Genomic DNA, 21,335 nt, shown 5'->3' on the forward strand with positions numbered 1-21,335 from the left:
TACCAGACTTTGCTGTCGGAAGAGAGAAATGGTAGAATGACAGGCCACGTTTGGCCTGTTGGAAATGCCCACCACCCTCTGGGAAGATTTACTGGCCGATTTTGGAAGGCCTGTGTATATAATATGAAAAAGCTGCTCTCAACTCCACCCCAACCTTTTAATAGAAAACATTTGTCACATCTAGCCCTTTTAGATAGAAAGAGGTTGCCGACGTATGATAAAGTAGAGTTAGAAAGTCACACATCTTGTAAATTCTCATTTGTTTAAAAGAAATCATAGAAAGTACGTGTCTTCTGGAGATGACTTTTGGAAATGAAGTTGTTAGACGGCCTCTGGAAGCGATATGTCCACGTTAAGTGGGTTAGATGACATGGAGCTGGAAGACGTGAGAAGGAAGAGAAGGTTTAATGCTAGACTGGTCATATTTAGAAGACATTTTCATATTCTATCCATTGTTTTGTGTGCATTTTATTCCTCACTACTGTGTATATAGTTGACAATGCTAAGCTTTTTTGAAATGTCTGTTTGTAGATGTTCTGAAGTGCCTGATATATGTTAAAATTAGAGGTAGCAAAATAACATTTTGTAAATATCTTTTTGTTACAATTCATAGGAAATGTTTTTTGGGGGGAATGGCCAAATCACCTGTTGAGTAATACTCATTGTGTTTGTGCAGCGGTTCAGGGGAAGAGAGAAGAGGAGGAGGTGCAGAGAGCTCTATGCCATCCTGCTTGCAGCAAGGCAAGATGAATCATTATCTCTGTGCATTTTGTTTTACTTATCTGTGTATATAGTGTACATAAAGGACAGACGAGTCCTAATTGACAACATCTAGTCTTTCTGGATGTTAAAGAGGTTGCCAGTGTATGACAAAAGTAGAGTTTAAACTAATATATTTTGTACATTTTGTTTTACAAGTCCTAGGAAAGATTGTCTTCTGAAAATTTGATGTCTTCTGGGTTGATGGAGATGGGAAGGGTTCTAGGCCAGAATGTTCACATTTGGAAGACTTTTAAATTATAAGTGTTGTTACATGTTTGCAGTTTATTCAAGACTGCTGTGTATATAGTGGACAAATTAACTCCTTACTTGAAACATCTAGTCTATCTAGATGTTTAGAAGTGCCCGATGTATGTTAAATGTAGAGGTAGTAAAATACCACTTTGTAAATATCTTTTTGCTAAAATTCATAGGAAATACTTTTGGAAATTGAATTGTGAAGCCACCTTTGTGAGCAGTATAGTAATGTCTATACTTGTTCAATGGTTTAGAGGAGGTGGGAGGGAAGAAATTGCAAAAGGTAATATACTAGTGTGTTCATACTTGGACATTTTCAGACATTTTTCTGTATGTTTTGTGCATTTTGTTTTGCTCTGTATGTAGCGTATATAATGGACAAATAGTCCTAATTTTTCAACATCTAGCCTCTAGATGTTAAAGAGGTTGCCAGAGTATGACAAAGTAGTAAAATTAGCGTATTTTGTACGCTTTGTGTTGAAATTCATAGGAAAACTTGTCTTCTGTAAATGACTTTTGCATAGGAATTTGTTCAACCATCTCTGAGCATTACACTTTCCTGTACTTGTCCACTGGATTGAAGACAGAGAAGGAAGGAAGAGAGGAGGGAATGATTCAAGGCCAAAATGGCCACATTTAGAAGATACCTCAGATGATAACCATTGTTGTATGTGTGCAATTTTATTTAACAGTGCTGTGTACGTGGTGAACAAGTTATATGAAATATCTAGTCTTTCTAGATATTTGGAAGGAAGTGCTTGATGTATTTAAAAGTGGTAGTAGAATAATACTTTTTGTAAATAGCTTTTAAAAACTGATGGGAAATGCTGTTTGGAAGTGGAATTGTTGAACCACCTGGGAGGTGGGAGGGAAAAAACTGCAAAAGGTGTTTTGCCATTGTTTATTAGAAAATGTCAGCTTAATCCATTGCCTATATGTTACATGCATTTCATTTAACTTTGCTATACTGTATATATTGTGTATATACTGGACGAATGAGTCCCGATTTTGTAATATCTAGTCTCTAGATAACAAAGAGGTTGCCAGTGTATGACAGAAGTAGAGTTAGTAAACTAACACATTTTGTACACTTTGTTAAAATTTGTAGAAAGGCTGTCTTCTGAAAAGGACTTTTGGAAGTGAAATGATAACATCAGCTCTAAGTGACACGTGCCTATATCCACCAGGTTGGTGGTGGAGAGGAGTTGGAAGGAATGAAGGGTTCTAGACCAGAATATTCCTATTTAGAAGACACTTTGAGATACAACCACTGTTACCTGTGTGTAGTTTATTCAACACTACTGTGTATATAGCGGACAAACTTACGTCCTTATTTGAAACATCTAGTCTTTCTAGATGTTTAGAAGTGCACAAAGTATGTTAAAAGTAGAGGTAGTAAATAACACATTTTGTAGCTATCCTTTTGATAAGAAATAATGTCTTGGAAACTGATCAATTCTCTGAGCAGTATACATTTTGAGATATTTGTGCTGGTTCAGGGGGAAGGAGGAGCACAAAGTGCAAAGGGCTTTCTACCAGTGTCCAGTGTGTTTAAGAGGAGGCACATTGACCATTGTCCCTTGTGTCTGCATTTTCATTTACTGTGCTGTGTATATAGTGTATATAAGTGGACACAGGAGTCCTAATTTACATCTAGTCGATGTTAAAGAGGTTGCCAGTGTATGACAAAAGTAGAATTAGTAAACTAATACATCAAGTACTTTGTGTTAAAATTCACAGGGAAGACTTCTTAAAAACAGAAGGGAAATTGTTAAAATCCCCCCCCCTAAGCATTACAGATGGTTTACAGCTGTCCACCGGGTTGGTACAGGTGGGAAAGGGAGGGGTTCTAGGCCAGAATGTTCCTATTTAGAAGACACTCAAATTATAGTCTGTGTTATGTATGTATACCATTTATTCAGTGCTACTGTGTATATAATGGAAAACTTAAGTCCAGTTTGAAACATCTAGTCTTTCTAGGTGTTTAAAAGTGCACAACGGCCTGGCACAGTGGCTCATGCCTATAATCCCAGCATTTTGGGAGGCCGAGGCAGGCGGATCACGAGGTCAAGAGATCGAGACCATCTTGGCCAACATGGTGAAACCACGTCTCTACTGAAAATACAAAAATTAGCTGGTCGTGGTGGTGTGCACCTGTAGTCCCAGCTACTCGGGAAGCTGAGGCAGGAGAATCGCTTGAACTTGGGAGGCAGAGGTTGCAGTGAGCCGAGATCGCACCACTGTACTCCAACCTGGTGACAGAGCAAGACTCCGTTTCAAAAAAAGGTGCACAATATAGGTTAAAAGTAGAGGGCTTAAGTAACACCGCTCTAAACATTTGTTTTCAGTACTTCCTAGGAGTGGTTGTGTTTGGGAATGAAATTTTTAAAACTTGATATTTAGGAGCGAATGCAGACTTCACTGGGTGGTTGGGGGGGAGGGAGGGAGGAGGTATGCAGGGAGAAGGGTTCTGTGCTCCTGAGATTAGTTAAGGTGTCTAACTATTGTTCTATAGGTGCATTTTAGTTAATATTGTTTAGTAAAGGATAAGTCTTAATGCTCAAAGTATGTTAAAAATAGATGTGGTAAACCAAAAAAAAAAAAAAAAAAAAAAAAAAAAAATATAAAAAAAATGTAGAAAAAAAAAAAAAAAAAAAAAAAAAAAAAAAAAAATCTGTCAATGCCATGTAGATATTTCACAGTATGATACACTGTAATATATTTCATTGTCTCTGGACTACAATTAAAATGATTTTAGATTTTCACTATTACAAATACTGCTACAATAAATAACTTTGTGATACATGTTGTTACATGCTTATGTGATATATCTGTATGGTAAATTTCTAGATATGGAATCGCTGGGTCAAAGAGCAGATGTGTTTGAAATTTGGATAAATACTATGAAAATGCCATCGAAAAAGCTTGTGCCAACCTGTGCTCTTACCAGCAGCATGTGTCGGAGAGTGTCTGTTTTTAATCTTTGCCAATCTGGCAGTAAAACATGACATAACATTGTTATTTTAATATGCATTTATTTAATAAAAAATGTGATCTAGCACCTTATCAAATATTTATTAACCATTTTTTTCCTGAACTGTATTCTTTTTGTTGCTGGATTTTTTTGTACTGCAGGTAATTTCCAAGAAAGAATATATATAATTTTGAATTTGACATTACAATGCCTGCATTTTTTTTTTTTTTTTGAGATGGAGTCTCGCTGTGTCACCAGGCTGTAATGCAGTGGCACGATGTTGGCTCGCTGCAACCTCTGCCTCCCAGGTTCAAGTGATTCTCCTGCCTCAGCCTCTCGAGTAGCTGGGATTACAGGAGCATGCCACCACGCCTGGCTAAGTTTTGTATTTTTAGCAGAGATGGGGTTTCGCCATGTTGGTCAGGCTGGTCTCGAACTCCTGACCTCATGATCCGCTCATCTTGACCTCCCAAAGTACTGGGATATAGGCGTGAGCCACCACACCTGGCCATTTTTTTTTTTTTTTTTTTTTTTGAAACAGAGTCTCGCTCTGTCGCCCAGGCTGGAGTGCAGTGGATGGATCTCAGCTTACTGCAAGCTCCGCCTCCCGGGTTTACACCATTCTCCTGCCTCAGCCTCCCGAGTAGCTGGGACTACAGGCGCCTGCCACCTCGCCTAGCTAGTTTTTTGTATTTTTTAGTAGAGACACGGTTTCACCTTGTTAGCCAGGATGGTCTCGATCCCCTGACCTCGTGATCCGCCCGTTTCGGCCTCCCAAAGTGCTGGGATTACAGGCTTGAGCCACCGCGCCCAGCCACCTGGCCTTTTTTTTTTCTGAGACAGAGTCTCGCTCTGTTGCTGAGGCTGGAGTGCAGTGGTGCGATCTTGGCTCACTGCAACCTCTGCCTCCCAGGTTCAAGCGATTCTCCTGCTTCAGCCTCCCGAGTAGCTGGGATTACAGGCCCCTGCTGCAATGCCCAGCTAATTTTTGTATTTTTAGTGGAGATGGGGTTCCACCATGTTGGCCAGGATGGTCTCAAACTCCTGACCTCAAGTGATCCACCCGCCCCAGCCTCCCAAAGTGCTGGGATTATAGGTGTGAGCCACTGCAATCAGCTAATGCCTGAAATTTTTAAAGACAGCAGTTAAATTTAGAACTAGATTGTTGCCAAGTTCAAAATATAATGAAATAGTGATTTTTGATACGAGAAAAGATACTCAGTTCGTCTGGGTCCCCCTGGAGCCTCCCCTTTTCCACAATGCAAAGTGGCAGTCTGCTTGCATCTGCATTGTCACTCTTAAAACCCAGAACTAGAGTTTCAGAGATTGGCATCCTCTTTAAACTGACATTATCTTTCTTTCATTAATTTATTTTATTTTATTTTTCCATAAGATATTAGGGTACAGGTGGTATTTGGTTACATGAGTAAGTTTTTTAGTGGTGATTTGTGAGATTATGGGGTACCCATCACCCAAGCAGTATACATTGCACCATATTTGAGTCTTTTATCCCTAGTCTCCCTCCCACTCTTCCCCCCAAGCCCCCAAAGTCCATTGTATCATTCTTATGCCTTTGCATCCTCATAGCTTATATCCCCCACATATCAGTGAGAACTTACAGTGTTTGGTTTTCCATTCCTGAGTTACATCACTTAGGATAATAGTCTCCAATCTCATCCAGGTCACTGAAAATGCTGTTAATTCATTCCTTTTTATGGCTGCATAGTATTCCATTGCATATATATACCACAGTTTCTTTCTGTTTTTTTTTTTTTTTTTTTTGATACTGAATCTCGCACTGTTGTCCGGGTTGGAGTGCAGTGTGCAGTGGTGTGATCTCAGCTCACAGCAACCTCCACCTCCCAGGTTCAAGAGATTCTCCTGCCTCAGCCTCCCAAGTGGCTGGGATTACAGGTGCCCACCACCACCATTTTTTTTCTTCTTTTTTTTTTTTTTTTAATATTTTTAGTGGAGACAGGATTTCACTATGTTGACCAGGCTGGTCTCGAACCCCTGACCTCGTGATCTGCCCGCCTCAGTCTCCCAAAGTTCTGGGATTATAGGTGTGAACCACCACACCTGGCCATACCACAGTTTCTTTATCCACTCATTGATTATTGGGCATTTGGTTTGGTGCCATGATTTCACAATTGTGAATTGTGCTGCTATAAACATGTATGTGCAAGTATCTTTTTTGAATAATGACTTCTTTTCCTCTGGGTGGATTTCCAGTAGTGGGATTGCTGGATCAAATGGTAATTCTACTTTTAGTTCTTTAAGGAATGTCCACACTTTTTTCCATAGTGGTTGTACTAGTTTACATTCCCCCCAGCAGCATAGAAGTGTTCCCTCTTCACCGCATCCACGCCAACATCTACTGTTTTTTTTTTGATTATGGCCATTCTTGCAGGAGTGAGGTGATATCACATTGTGGTTTTGGTTTGCATTTTCCTGATCATTAGTGATGTTAAGCATTTTTTCATGTTTCTTGGCCATTTGTATGTCTTCTTTTGAGAACTCTCTATTCATGTCTTTAGCCCACTTTTCGATGGAACTTTTTTTTCTTACTGATTTGAGTTCATTGTAGATTCTGGATATTATTCCTTTGGTCAGATGCATAGATTGTGAAAATTTTCTCCCACTCTGTGGGTTGTCTGTTTACTCTGCTGACTTCCTTTTGCCATACAAAAGCTCTTTAGTTTAATTAGGTCCCAGCTATTTATCTTTGTTTTTATTGCATTTGTTTTTGGGTTCTTGGTCATGAAATCCTTGCCTAAGCCAATGTCTAGAAGGGTTTTTCCAATGCTATGTTCTGGAATTTTTATAGTTTCATGTCTTAGGTTTAAGTCCTTAATTCATCTTGAGTTGATTTCTGTATAAGGTGAGAGATGAAGATCCAGTTTCATTCTCCTATATGTGACTAGCCAATTATCCCAGCACCATTTGTTGAAAAGGGAAAGGTCCCCACTTTATGTTATTGTTTGGTTTATCAAAGATCATTTGGCTGTAAGTATTTGGGTTTATTTCTGGGTTCTCTATTCTGTTCCATTGGTCTATGAGCCTACTCTTATACCACTACTTCACTGTTTTGGTGACTATGGCCTTACAGTATGGTTTGAAATCAGGTAGTGTGATGGCTCCAGATTTGTTCTTTTTGCTTAGTCTCAATTTGGCTATACTGGCTCTCTTTTGGTGTCATATGAATTTTAGAATTGCTTTTTCTAATTCTGTGAAGAATGATGGTGGTATTCTGATGGGGATTGCATTGAATTTGTAGATTGCTTTTGGCAGTATGATCATTTTCACAATATTGATTCTACCCATCCATGAGCACGGGATGTGCTTCCATTTGTTTGTGTCATCTAGGATTTCTTCCAGCAGTGTTTTGTAGTTTTCCTGGTAGAGGTCTTTCAACTCCTTTGTTAGGTATATTCCTAAGTATTTTATTTTATTTTTGCAACTATTGTAAAAGGTGTTGCATTCTTGATTTGATTCTCTGCTTGGTCACTGTTGGTGTATGGAAGAGCTACTGATTTGTGTACATTAATCTTGTATCCAGAAACTTTGCTGAGTTCTTTTATCAGTTCTAGAAGCTTTCTAGAGGAGTCCTTAGGGTTTTCAAGGTAAACAATCATATACTGATTTGGATGCCCTTTATTTCTTTCTCTTGTCTGATTGCTCTGGCTAGGACTTAAAGTACTATGTTGAAGCAGAGTGGTAAGAGTGGGTATCCTTGTCTTGTTCCAGTTCTCAGCAGGAATATTTTCATCTTTTCCCTATTCAGTATTATGTTGGCTGTGAGTTTGTCATAGATGGCTTTTATTACATTAAGGTATGTCCCTGGTATGCTGATTTTGCTGAGGGTTTTAATCATAAAGGGATGCTGGATTTTGTCAAATGCTTTTTCTGCTCTATTGAGATGATCATGTGATTTTTATTTTTAATTCTGTTTGTGTGATATATTACATTTATTGACTTGCATATGTTAAACCATCCCTGCCTCCCTGGTATGAAACCCACCTGATCATGGTGAATTATCTTTCTGATATGTTGTTGGATTTAGTTAGCTAGTATTTTGTTAAGGATTTTAGCATCTATGTTCACCAAGGATATTGGTCTATAGTTTTCTTTTTTGGTTATGTCCTTTCCTGATTTTCGTATTAGTGTGGTGCTGACTTTATAGAATGAATTAGGGAGGGTTCCTTCTTTCTCTGTCTTGTGGAATAGTATCAAAAGAATTGGTGCCAATTCTCTGACTGTCTGGTAGAATTCTGCTGTGAATCCAACTGGTCCTGGACATTTTTTTGTTGGTAATTTTTTAATTAGCATTTCAGTCTCACTGCTTATTATTAGCCTGTTCAGGGTATCTAATTCTTCCTGATTTAAGCTAGGAGGGTTGTATTTTTCCAGGAATTTATCCATCTCTTCTAGGTTTTCTAGTCTATGTGCGTAAAGATGTCCAGAGTAGCCTTGAATGATCTTTTGTATTTCGGTGCTGTCAGTTGTAATATCTCCTGTTTCATTTCTTAGTGAGGTTATTAGGATTTTTCTCTCTTCTTTTCTTGGTTAATCTTGCTAATGGTCTATTAATTTTATTTATCTTTTCAAAGAACCAATTTTTTGTTTCATTTCCCTTTTGTATTTTATTTGTTTCAATTTCATTTAGTTCTTCTCTGATCTTGGTTATTTCCTTTTTTTTTTTTTTTGCTGGGTTTAGGTTTGGTTTGTTCTGGTTTCTGTAGTTCCATGAGATGTGACCCTAGATTGTTTGTGCTCTTTCAGACTTTTTGATGTAGGCATTTAGGCCTAAATTCTTTCTTCTCAGCACTGCCTTTGCTGTATCCCAGAGGCTTTGATAAGTTGTGTCATTATTGTCATTCAGTTTGAATAATTTTTTAATTTCCATCTTAATTTCATTTTTGACCCAATGCTCATTCAGGAGTAGGTTATTTAATTTCCATGTATTTGCATGGTTTTTTTTTTTTTTTTTTTTTTTGGAGTTTATTTCCAGTTTTATTCCTCTGTGGTCTGAGAGCATGCATGATATAATTTCAATTTTCTTAAATTTATTGAGGCTCATTTTATGGCTTATCATATGGTTTATCTTGGAGAAAGTTCCATGCACTGTTGAATAGAATGTGTATCCTGCTTAGGATTGTAATATTTTCCTGTTGGACAATATTTATATATTGTCCAATTTATATACCATCCATCTTTGTCTCCTTTAACCGCTGTTGCTTTTAAGTTTGTTTTGTCTGATATGAGAATAGCTACCTCTGCTTGCTTTTGATGTCCATTGCATGAAATGTCTTTTTTCCACCCCTTTACTTTAAGTTTACATGAGTCTTTTAGGTGTTAGTTGAGTCTCCTGAAGGTAGCAGATAGTTGGTTGGTGAGTTCTTATTGATTCTGTGGTTCTGTATCTATTAAGTGAGATTTAGGCCATTTACATTCAATATTAGTATTGAAATGTGAGGTACCATTGCTTTTTTTTTTTCTTATTATACTTTAAGTTCTAGGGTACATGTGCACACCGTGCAGGTTTGTAACATATGTATACATGTGTCATGTTGGGGTGCTGCACCCATTAACTCGTCATTTACATTAGGTATATCTCCTAATGCTATCCCTCCGTCTTACCCCCTCCCCACAATAAGACCCGGTATGTGATGTTCCCCTTCCTGTGTCCAGGTGATCTCATTGTTCAGTTCCTACCTATGAGTGAGAACATACGGTATTTGGTTTTCTGTTCTTGCGCTGCTAGTGTGCTGAGAATGATGGTTTCCAGCTACATCCATGTCCCTACAAAGGACACGAATTCATCCTTTTTTATGGCTGCATAGTATTCCATGGTGTATATGTGCCACATTTTCCTAATCCAGTCTGTTGCTGATGGACATTTCGGTTGATTCCAAGTCTTTGCTATTGTGAATAGTGCTGCAGTAAACATACATGTGCACGTGTCTTTATAGCAGCATGACTTATAATCCTTTGGGCATATACCCAGTAATGCGATGGCTATATCAAATGGTATTTCTAGTTCTAGATCCTTGAGGAATCACCCACACTGTTTTCCACAATGGTGAAACTAGTTTATAGTCCCAGCAACAATGTAAAAGTGTTCCTATGTCTCCATATCCTCTCCAACACCTGTTGTTTCCTGATTTTTTAATGATTGCCATTCTAACTGGTGTGAGGTGGTATCTCATTGTGGTTTTGATTTGCATTTCTCTGATGGTGAGTGATGATGAGCATTTTTTCATGTATCTGTTGGCTGTATGAATGTCTTCTTTTGAGCAGTGTCTGTTCATATCCTTTGCCCACTTGTTGATGGGTTTTTTTTTTTTTTTTCTTGTAAATTTGATTGAGTTCTTTATAGGTTCTGGATATTAGCCCTTTGTCAGATGAGTAGATTGCAAAAATTTTCTCCCATTCTGTAGGTTGACTATTCACTCTGATGGTAGTTTCTTTTGCTGTGCAGAAGCTCTTTAGTTTAATTAGATCCCATTTGTCAATTTTAGCTTTTGTTGCTGTTACTTCTGGTGTTTTAGACATGAAGCCCTTGCCCATGCCTATGTCCTGAATGGTATTGCCTAGGTTTTCTTCTAGGGTTTTTATGGTTTTAAGTCTAACATTTAAGTCTTTAATCCATCTTGAATTAATTTTCATATAAGGAGTAAGGAAAGGATCCAGTTTCAGCTTTCTACTTATGGCTAGCCAATTTTCCCAGCACCATTTATTAAATAGGGAATCCTTTCCCCATTTCTTGTTTTTGTCAGGTTTGTCAAAGATCAGATGGCTGTAGATGTGTGGTATTATTTCTGAGGGCTCTGTTCTGTTCCATTGGTCTATATCTCTGTTTTGGTACCAGTACCATGCTGTTTTGGTTACTGCAGCCTTGTAGTCTAGTTTGAAGTCAGGTAGCGTGATGCCCCCAGCTTTGTTCTTTTGACTTAGGATTGTCTTGGCAATGCGGGGTCTTTTTTGGTTCCATATGAACTTTAAAGCAGTTTTTTCCAATTCTGTGAAGAAAGTCATTGGTAGTTTAAGGGGGATGGCATTGAATCCATGAATTACCTTGGGCAGTATGGCCATTTTCACAATATTGATTCTTCCTATCCATGAGCATGGTATGTTCTTCCATTTGTTTGTGTCCTCTTTTATTTCACTGAGCAGTGGTTTGTAGCTCTCCTTGAAGAGGTCCTTTACATCCCTTGTAAGCTGGATTCCTAGGTATTTTATTCTCTTTGAAGCTATTGTGAATGGGAGTTCATTCATGATTTGGCTCTCTGTTACTGGTGTATAAGAATGTTTGTGATTTTTGCACATTGATTTTGTGTCCTGAGATTTTGCTGAAGTTGCTTGTCAGCTTAAGGAGATTTTGGTCTGAGACAATGGGGTTTTTTAAATATACAATCATGTCATCTGCAAACAGGGACAATTTGACTTCTTCTTTTCCTAACTGAATAACCTTTACCCTTTATTTCTTTCTCTTGCCTGATTTGCCCTAGCCAAAACTTCCAACACTATGTTGAATAGGAGTGGTGAGAGAGGGCATCGCTGTCTTGTGCCAGCTTTCAAAGGGAATTCTTCCAGTCTTTGCCCATTCAGTATGATATTGGCTGTGGGTTTGTCATAAATAGCTCTTATTATTTTGAGATACATTCCATCAATACCGAATTTATTGAGAGTTTTTAGCACGAAGGGCTGTTGAATTTTGTCAAAGGCCTTTTCTGCATCTATTGAGATAATCATGTGGTTTTTGTCTTTGGTTCTGTTTATATGCTGGATTACGTTTATTGATTTGCACATGTTGAACCAGCCTTGCATCCCAGGGGTGAAGCCCACTTGATCATGGTGGATAAGCTTTTTGATGTGCTGCTGGATTCAGTTTGCCAGTATTTTATTTATTGAGGATGTTCATCAGGGATATTGGTATAAAATTCTCTTTTTTTGTTGTATCTCTGTCAGGCTTTGGTATCAGGATGATGTTGGCTTCATAAAATAAGTTAGGGAGGATTCCCTCTTTTTCTATTGATTGGAATAGTTTTAGAAGGAATGGTACCAACTCCTCCTTGTACCTCTGGTAGAATTCGGCTGTGAATCCATCTGGTCCTGGACATGTTTTTGTTGGCAGGCTATTAGTTATTGCTTCAATTTCAGAGCCTGCTATTGGTCTATTCAGGGATTCAACTTCTTCCTGGTTTAGTCTTGGGAGAGTGTAAGTGTTCAGGAAATTATCCATTTCTCCTAGGTTTTCTAGCTTATTTGCATAGAGGTGTTTATAGTATTCTCTGATGGTAGTTTGTATTTCTGTGGGGTCGGTGGTGATATCCCCTTTATCACTTTTTATTGCATCTATTTGATTCTTCTCCCTTTTCTTCTTTATTAGTCTTGCTAGCAGTCTATCAATTTTGTTGATCTTTTCAAAAAACCAGCTCCTGGATTCATTGATTTTTTTGGAGGGTTTTTTGTGTCTCTATCTCCTTCAGTTCTGCTCTGATCTTAGTTATTTCTTGCCTTCTGCTAGCTTTTGAATGTGTTTGCTCTTGCTTCTCTAGTTCTTTTAATTGTGATGTTAGGGTGTCAATTTTAGATCTTTCCAGCTTTCTCTTGTGGGCATTTAGTGCTATAAATTTCCCTCTACACACTGCTTTAAATGTGTCCCAGAGATTCTGGTATGTTGTATCTTTGTTCTCATTGGTTTCAAAGAACATCTTTATTCCTGCGTTCATTTTGTTATGTACCCAGTAGTCATTCAGGAGCAGGTTGTTCAGTTTCCGTGTAGTTGAGCAGTTTTGATTGAGTTTCTTAGTCCTGATTTCTAGTTTGATTGCACTGTGGTCTGAGAGACAGTTTGTTATAATTTCTGTTTTTGTACATTTGCTGAGGAGTGCTCTACTTCCAACTATGTGGTCAATTTTGGAATAAGTGCAATGTGGTGCTGAGAAGAATGTATATTCTGTTGATTTGGGGTGGAGAGTTCTGCAGATGTCTATTAGGTCCACTTGGTGCAGAGTTGAGTTCAGTTCCTGGATATCCTTGTTAACTTTCTGTCTTGTTGATAAGTCTAATGTTGACAATGGGGTGTTAAAGTCTCCCATTATTATTGTATGGGAGTCTAAGTCTCTTTGTAAGTCTCTAAGGACTTGCTTTATGAATCTGGGTGCTCCTGTGTTGGGTGCATATATATTTAAGTTAGTTAGCTCTTCTTGTTGAATTGATCCCTTTACCATTATGTAATGGCCTTCCTTGTTTCTTTTGATCTTTGTTGGTTTAAAGTCTGTTTTATCAGAGATTAGGATTGCAACCCCTGACTTTTTTTGTTTTCCATTTGCTTGGTAGATCTTCCTCCATCCCTTTATTTTGAGCCTATGTGTGTCTCTGCGTGTGCGATGGGTATCCTGAATACAGCACACTGATGGGTCTTGACTCTTTATCCAGTTTGCCAGTCTGTGTCTTTTAATTGGAGCATTTAGTCCATTTACATTTAAGGTTAATATTGTTATGTGTGAACTTGATCCTGTCATTATGATGTTAGCTGTTTTTTTTTGCTCATTAGTTGATGCAGTTTCTTCCTAGCATCGATGGTCTTTACATTTTGGCATTTTTTTGCAGTGGCTGGTACCAGTTGTTCCTCTCCATGTTTAGTGCTTCCTTCAGGAGTTCTTGTAGGGCAGGCCTGGTGGTGACAAAATCTCTCAGCATTTGCTTGTTTGTGAAAGATTTTATTTCTCCTTCACTTATGAAACTTAGTTTGGCTGGATATGAAATTCTGGGTTTAAAATTCTTTTCTTTAAGAATGTTGAATATTGGTCCCCACTCTCTTCTCACTTGGAGAGTTTCTGCTGAGAGATCGGCTGTTAGTCTGATGGGCTTCCCTTTGTGGGTAACCCGACCTTTCTCTCTGGCTGCCCTTAACAATTTTTCCTTCATTTCAACTTTGGTGAATCTGACAATTATGTGTCTTGGAGTTGCTCTTCTCAAGGAATATCTTTGTGGCATTCTTTGTATTTCCTGAATTTGAATGTTGGGCTGTCTTGCTAGGTTGGGGAAGTTCTCCTGGATGATATCCTGCAGAATGTTTTCCAACTTGGTTCCATTTTCCCCATCACTTTCAGGCACACCAATCAGACATACATTTGGTCTTTGCACATAATCCCATATTTCTTGGAGGCTTTGTTCATTTCTTTTTACTCTTTTTTCTCTACACTTCTCTTCTTGCTTCATTTCATTCATTTGATCTTCAATCGCTGATACTCTTTTTTCCAGTTGAGGGAGTCGGTTACTGAAGCTTGTGCATTTGTCACGTAGTAGCCTGCCTACAGAGACAGGCCAGCTCTTTGAGCTGTGGTGGGCTCCACCCAATTCGAGCTTCATGGAGGCTTTGTTTACCTACTTAAGCCTCAGCAATGGCGGGTGCCCCTCCCTGAGCCTCGCTGCCGCCTTGCAGTTAGATCTCAGACTGCTGTGCTAGCAATGAGGGAGTCTCCATGGGCGTGGGACCCTCTGGGCCAGGTGTGGGATATAACCTCCTGGTGTGCCGTTTGCTAAGACCCTTGGTAAAGCCCAGTATTAGGATGGGAGTTACCCGATTTTCCAGGTGTTGTGTGTCTCAATTTCCTTTTGCTAGGAAAAGGAATTCCCTTCCCCCTTGAGCTTCCCAGGTGAGGTGATGCCTTGCCCTGCTTCAGCTCTCACTGGTCGGGCTGCACCCACGGACCAGCGCCAACTGTCTGACATGCCCCAGTGAGATGAACCTGGTACCTTAGTTGAAAATGCAGAAATCACCCATCTTCTGTGTCGCTCATGCTGGGAATTGGAGGCTGGGGCTGTTCCTATTTGGCCATCTTGGGTGTGCCCCTCGGTACCATTGGTTTCATTGTGCTCTTTGTTGCCTATGTACTTTGGTTTTTTTTGTTGTTGTTTTTGCTTTTTAACTTGTATTTTTGTTTTATAGGTCCTGTGTGATTTATGCTTTAAAGAAGTTATGTTTTGATGTGTTTCCAGGATTTGCTTCAAGATTTAGAGCTACTTTTAGCAGTTCTTGTAGTGGTGATTTGGTATGGCGAATTCTCTCAGCATTTGTTTATGTGAAAATGGCTGTATCTTTCCTTCATATATGATGCTTAGTTTCACTGGATACAAAATTCTTGGCTGATATTTGTTTTGTTTGAGGAGGCTGAAGATAGGTCCCCAGTCCCTTCTAGCTTGTAGGATTTCTGCTGAGAAATCTGCTGTTAATCTGATAGGTGTTCCTTCATAAGTTACCTGGTGCTTCTGTCTCACAGCTCTTGAGATTCTTTCCTTCTTCCTAACTTTGGATAAACTGATGACAATGTGCCTAGGTGAAGATCTTTTTGTGATGAATTTCCCAGGTGTTCTTTGTGCTTCTTATATTTGGTTTTCTAGGTTTCTTGCAAGGCAAGGGAAGTTTTCCTTGATTATTTTCCCAAATATGTTTTTCAGTCTTTTAGAATTCTCTTCCTCCTCAGAAGAAGAATAATACACCAATTATTCTTAGGTTTGGTCGTTTAACGTAATCCCAGACTTTTGGAATGCTTTGTTCATATTTTCTTATTAGTTTTTCTTTGTCTTTGTTGGATTGGGTTAATTTGAAGACCTTGTCTTTGAGCTCTGAATTTTTTTCTTCTACTTGTTCAATTCTATTGCTGAGACTTTCCAGGGAATTTTGCATTTTTAAAAGTGTGTCCAAGGTTTCCTGAATTTTTCATTGTTTTTCCTTTAAGCTATCTATTTCCATGAATATTTCTCCCTTCCTTTCTTGTATCATGTTTTGGATTTCCTTGCATTGGGCTTTGCCTTTCTCTGGTCCCTCCCTGATTAGCTTAATAACTAACTTCCTGAATTCTTTTTCAGGTAAATCAGGGATTTCTTCTTGGTTTGGATCCATTGCTGGTGAACTAGTATAATTTTTGTGGGGTGGTGAAGAGCCTCATTTTGTCATATTATGAGGATTGTTTTTCCGGTTCCTTCTCATTTGGGTAGGCTCTGTCAGAGGGAAGGTCTAGGGCTGAAGACTGTTGTTCGAATTTTTTTGTTCCACGGTGTGTTCCCTTGTTGTAGTTCTCTCCCCCTTTTCCTGTAGATGTGGCTTCCTGTGAGCCAAACTGCAGTGATTGTTGTCTCTCTTCTAGGTCTAGCCACCTAGTGAGTCTACCCAGCCACAGGCTGGTACTGAGGTTGTCTGCACAGAGTCCTGTGATGTGAACTGTCTGTGGGTCTCTCAGCCATGGATACAGCACCTGTTCCAGTGGAGGAGGCGGAGGGTGCAATGGACTCTGTGAAAGTCCTTAGGTTTGGTGGTTTAATATTCTATTTTAGTGCTGACTGGCCTCCTGCCAGGTGGTGGTGTTTTCCAGAAACCATCAGCTGCAGTAGTGTGGAGAAGGACCAGCCGTGGGCGGGGCCCTAGAACTCCCAAGATTATATGCCCTTTGTCTTCCACTACCAGGGTGGATAGGGAAGGACCATCAGGGTGGGGTTAGGTGTGTCTGAGCACAGCCTCTCCTTGGGCAGGTCTTGCTGCTGCCACTATGGGGGATGGGGGTGATATTTCCAGGTCACTGGAGTTGTGTACCTAGGAGGATTATGGTTGCCTCTGCTGAGTCATGCAGGTCGTCAGGAAAATGGGGGAACGTCAGCAGTCATAGGCTTCACCCAGCTCCCACATAAACTGAAGGGCTGGTCTCACTCCCATTGTGCCTGCCTCAACGACCCTGAGTCTGTTTCCAGGCAGAGGGCAAGACAGGCTTGAAAATTTGCCCGAGGCTATTTTCCTCCCAGCTGTGAAAGAAAAGGGCTCTAGTTCTTCCTCAGCCTGTGAAGTCTGCACACTGAATTCTCACCCTCCCCCTAGTTCTGGCCAGGAGGATTCTCACCCTGTTTAAATTGTTACAGCTAGAGTTTTCCTTCTCCCTGTGGAGTTTCACCCCTGCTCCTCTGGCCACCCTCCTGTTGGATCCCTGTGGTGCCAGGCAGGAGTAGGTTGCCTGGGGACCCAGCAAGCTCCCAGGGCCTTTCTGCTGCTTCCTCTACGTCTGTATTTTGTTCAGCTCTCTAACTTGACTCTGCTCTAGGTAAAGTCGGAAACTTCTCTCAGAAATAGACCTTTAGCTTCTCCAGTTGGGGTGTGTGTTCGGAAGAGGAGGGTCTCCCTTTCCCACTTCTGCAGTTTTTTGTGGCACTCACAGTATTTGGGGTGTCTCCCAGGTCCTGCAGGAGTAGTCTGCTTCCTTCAAGGGTCTGCAGGTCCTCTCAGGATTGCTGGTTTGTTCTTACAGTTGATCTGCAGCTAAAATTCACCATGCAAGCCTCTGCATGCTGTATAGTCCTGCCTCCTGTCCACCATGATGCCCTGAATCCCCTCACATCATCTTTCAAAAATGGTACAATAATATGGTTTCTTGTAGCTTTAAATAATCTCAAAAATACAAAAAACAGAGGATGGCTTCGCTCAATGCCAACAATATGGAAAGCATCTTTTCAGAGGTTATGTAAGAACATAAGCAGTAAGAAACAAAATGATTATGCCATGTGTAAAACTAGAAAGCTGGGATTGGCCCAGATCTCAGGGGCAGCTGTGAAAGAAAACAAAAGATGCTAGTCAAATGCAAAGAGAAAATCACTAGTTCTGGGGAGACTTTAAGTACAGGAATGTCACACAAAAATTAAGCAAAAGACCTATTTACCGTTGTTAAAATTCAAGGTAAATAGATCTCCAACATGCAGAAGATCCTGAGTATAACAAACAAACTGTTAGTTTTTGTATGCTTGGTGGTGGTGGTGGTTTTGGTTGCAAGTGTGGGGTCAAAGGAGTGCTCATCTTGGCCCTCTGAAGTTTTATTGAAAAACCAAATCACAAAAGACATTAATGGGAGAAAAGGCATACAAATTTATTTAGCATGTATATATGAGAGCCTTCAGACCCAAAGGCACAGGAGAAATTTTTCATTTTTATGCTTAAGTTCACCAGACTATGGACAGCCACACAGAAATACAAGTGGATAAGAAAGGTACGATCTAATGCTAACACCGAGTTGGGAAAACCCAACAAGGCCTGTCTGTCTAGATTCTTCTTGGCCTCACTGTGTTGTACTCCTTCCTTCCAGGTATAGGGCAGGACCCTCTCTGGAATGGGGGTCTTACGACCTACAGTTAAACAAGCAGGGCAGAGAATTTCTCTATGGCCAGTTTTTACTCAGAAAAGGAGAAGAGGAAGTTAGAATAATATTTTTAGGTTTTATGGCTAGCTTTAGGGGAAAAGGGTCTATGACTGCCTTGGGGAAGAGAAATTCTCACTTTTATGGTGAGCCTCAGGGAAGAATGAGACTGACAGACCAGAGGGGAGAAAAGGTCAGAGAAAAAACTTGGACTTCTGACGTCTTCATTTGGAGATGTTGCTGTTTGAGCCCCAATATAAGCTCAAGGTCTTACTCTAACTAGTTCTGGCTAAAAAAGAATTCAACAGTTTATATAAAGGGAAGCTGAGAGATGAACAACTCTCAAGTATCAATGAGACCAGTGCTGACTCTTCAGGGCTTTGTCTTACCTTCCAGCTCTCACATGCTTTTCTGAGTGTGGGCTTCCTTCTCAGGAAAGCTCTCCCTACCTGGTAGAAGAGAGGGCCACTGGCAATATGTATACGAATAAGACATAATCTGTATTCTTGTTTTCATTTAATAAAAATTAAGTCCATTTCCAGAGAATTCTATCTCTATTTCCTTTACTTAAACAACTATTCCTATTTCTTTCTTTCTTTTTTTTTTTTTTTTGGCCTATTTTCATTCTCTTTCCACATGTGACCATTGTAGTAAATTCCAGAGTATACAGAATTTTTTACCTTTTCACTTTATGTGATGTTATTTGGACTCGCCCAATAATATAATCTTTGTATTTTTATATAGCTGCCCAATTGCCCATTGATTCAACCTACATTTTTAAAGCACAGTTTTCATTTGGAAATTCTGTGTTAGCTTATGGTGAAAGAGCTCAAATCCTGAACAGGGTATCTTGCATTATCATCACAGGAAAAGGAAGTGCCCTTGGTTTGCTTCAGAGCACTTCTCTGTTGACTTCTAGAACATTTACTGATAACCTACTATATGACATTAGGTACTGTGCTAGGTGCTTGATAGATATATGGATAGATAGATTCATATATATGTATATACCCATATATATAAATAAATACATATATATCCATTTCCTTTGCCTAAAATTTAAAATTTACATCTTGACATAATTTCAGATATGTCAACCAAAAGCCCACCATGATGCCTGAACAGTAGAAAGAAGAGTTTTATTAGTGATACCAGTTTGCAGACTGAGAAAGGACAGTCTTTGGTGTATACCAAAGGTGCTCTCTTCAAAGAGTGAAAAGGCAGGTTGGTTTTACGCCTCACAGGATCTGTATTACACAACAGAGTCACACATGTTCAGCAGGTTTAGGGGGAAAGCTATACATATTTATGAGGGGAGTTGAGTCCCATACAATGGGCAAACATGTATGTAACATACATCTCATGTTCACTTTGGGGAGGGGTTTTAGCATTAGAATTAGGTGGAATTGGCTCTTTACATCAAAAGGTAAACTACAGAACAGAAAGACACTTTGTACGCAGTCTCTATAAACTGGCTGAAGCTGGCTTAAGGTCTGCAGTTGCTTATTAGGAAAGAATGTTTGTAAGGCAGATTCTCTGTCCAATCAGCATTGCAGTGGTCTGGGTAGCAAATCAGAGTTAGGAGGGGTCTGATAATTTTCCTGGTAGCTCCTATTATTAGGGAGTTTAGCAAGAGAGAAGGTGTTTTTTTTTTTTTTTTTTTTTTTTTTTGAGACGGAGTCTCGCTCTGTTGCCCAGGCTGGAGTGCAGTGGTGCGATCTTGGCTCACTGCAAGCTCCGCCTCCCGGGTTCACGCCATTCTGCTGCCTCAGCCTCCCCAGTAGCTGGGACTACAGGCGCCCGCCACCGCGCCTGGCTAATTTTTTGAATTTTTAGTAGAGACAAGAGTTTCACTGTGGTCTCTATCTCCTGACCTTGTGATCCGCCCGCCTCGGCCTCCCAAAGTGCTGGGATTACAGGTGTGAGCCACCGCGCCCGGCCAGGTTTTTTTTTTTTTTTTGTAGCCATAGGGATTTAGGAAGTTGCCATGCCAGCCAAGCTCTGAACCCTCAACCTGTAGGTAACTTTTGTTTCCTTAACCCTAGCGTCTATCTTAGTTGATAAAGGGGCATCTATTTTGGTTGGTCAGATCACAGATCTTTGTTGCTGTAACCATACAAAAAATGCCACATGTCCTTTACATTCTCAGATTCCTCAAACATTAACATTTTATTATCATTTTCTCTTTGAGCATTTCAGACATGATGTTCCATTATTTTTAAACACCTCGTCTTATATTTCCTAAAAACAAAGACATTCTTTTACATAACCATTGAATAATGAGCAAAATCAGTAATTAACATTAATGCAAAAGTATTGTCTAATCTATAGATTATATACACATCCTTTTACCAGTGGTCCCGAAATAATGTCTATTATAACAAAACAAAGTCTGGATTAGATGTTGTATTCAATTTTTATTTCACTTGGAACAATTCCCCAGTTTATCCTTCATGATATTGACATTTTTTAAGAGTACAGACTATAAATTTTGTGTAATGTGCCTCGATGTGTGTTTATTAGATGTCTCCTCATGATTACATTCAAGATATGCCTTTTGGTAGGAATATCAAAGAAGTGACATTGTCTTCTTCTTAATGCATCATTTCAGGAGGCATATAATGCCAATTTATTCCATGTCCCTTTTTGAAAAGTGCTTAGCATCTAGGATTGGCGACAGTCTCACAGAGCAATACCTGTGACGTAGTCCGATTAGTACAATAAAAGAGGTGTACAAGTTTGTCCAGCATCTCTTATTCCTTCCTCATATTCTCTTGGCTCACCTTTTTGCTCCACACATTACTGCTGCTGCCAACTATGCTCTGACATCGTGTTGCCTCAAGTGCACGGAGCATCTCTTGCTTTTTGTGGTGAGGCTCCTCTGCCACCACCACGTGGAATGCCTGCAGAAGCCCATCCAGCTATTTTGGCACATGCACAGACAGGAAGAGTGAAGGAGTGGACATTTCCTGGGGCAATCTTCTACCACTGAAGGGTAGAACCTGTGAATCAATAATCTCTTCCGTGTCAGACAATTCTGACAATTCTGAAGCCCACTCTATGCAGTTTTTCAAAGGGCCCCCAGCAGGACAACGATCCAGTTTCCCATAGTAGTGACCAGCTCAGTAACACACCATTTGGATTTGCTTTCTTCCCTTCCA

General features: G+C 39.7%; 1 pseudogene; it reads left to right on the top strand.

The window, feature by feature from the left end:
- Positions 1 to 343: 343 nt before the first annotated feature.
- The window catches only part of LOC111544641, a 34,914-nt pseudogene continuing 13,922 nt past the window's right edge, over positions 344 to 21,335 (top strand).

Source organism: Piliocolobus tephrosceles, chromosome 10 (genome assembly GCF_002776525.5).
Source record: "Piliocolobus tephrosceles isolate RC106 chromosome 10, ASM277652v3, whole genome shotgun sequence".
NCBI classification, from domain to species: domain Eukaryota; kingdom Metazoa; phylum Chordata; class Mammalia; order Primates; family Cercopithecidae; genus Piliocolobus; species Piliocolobus tephrosceles.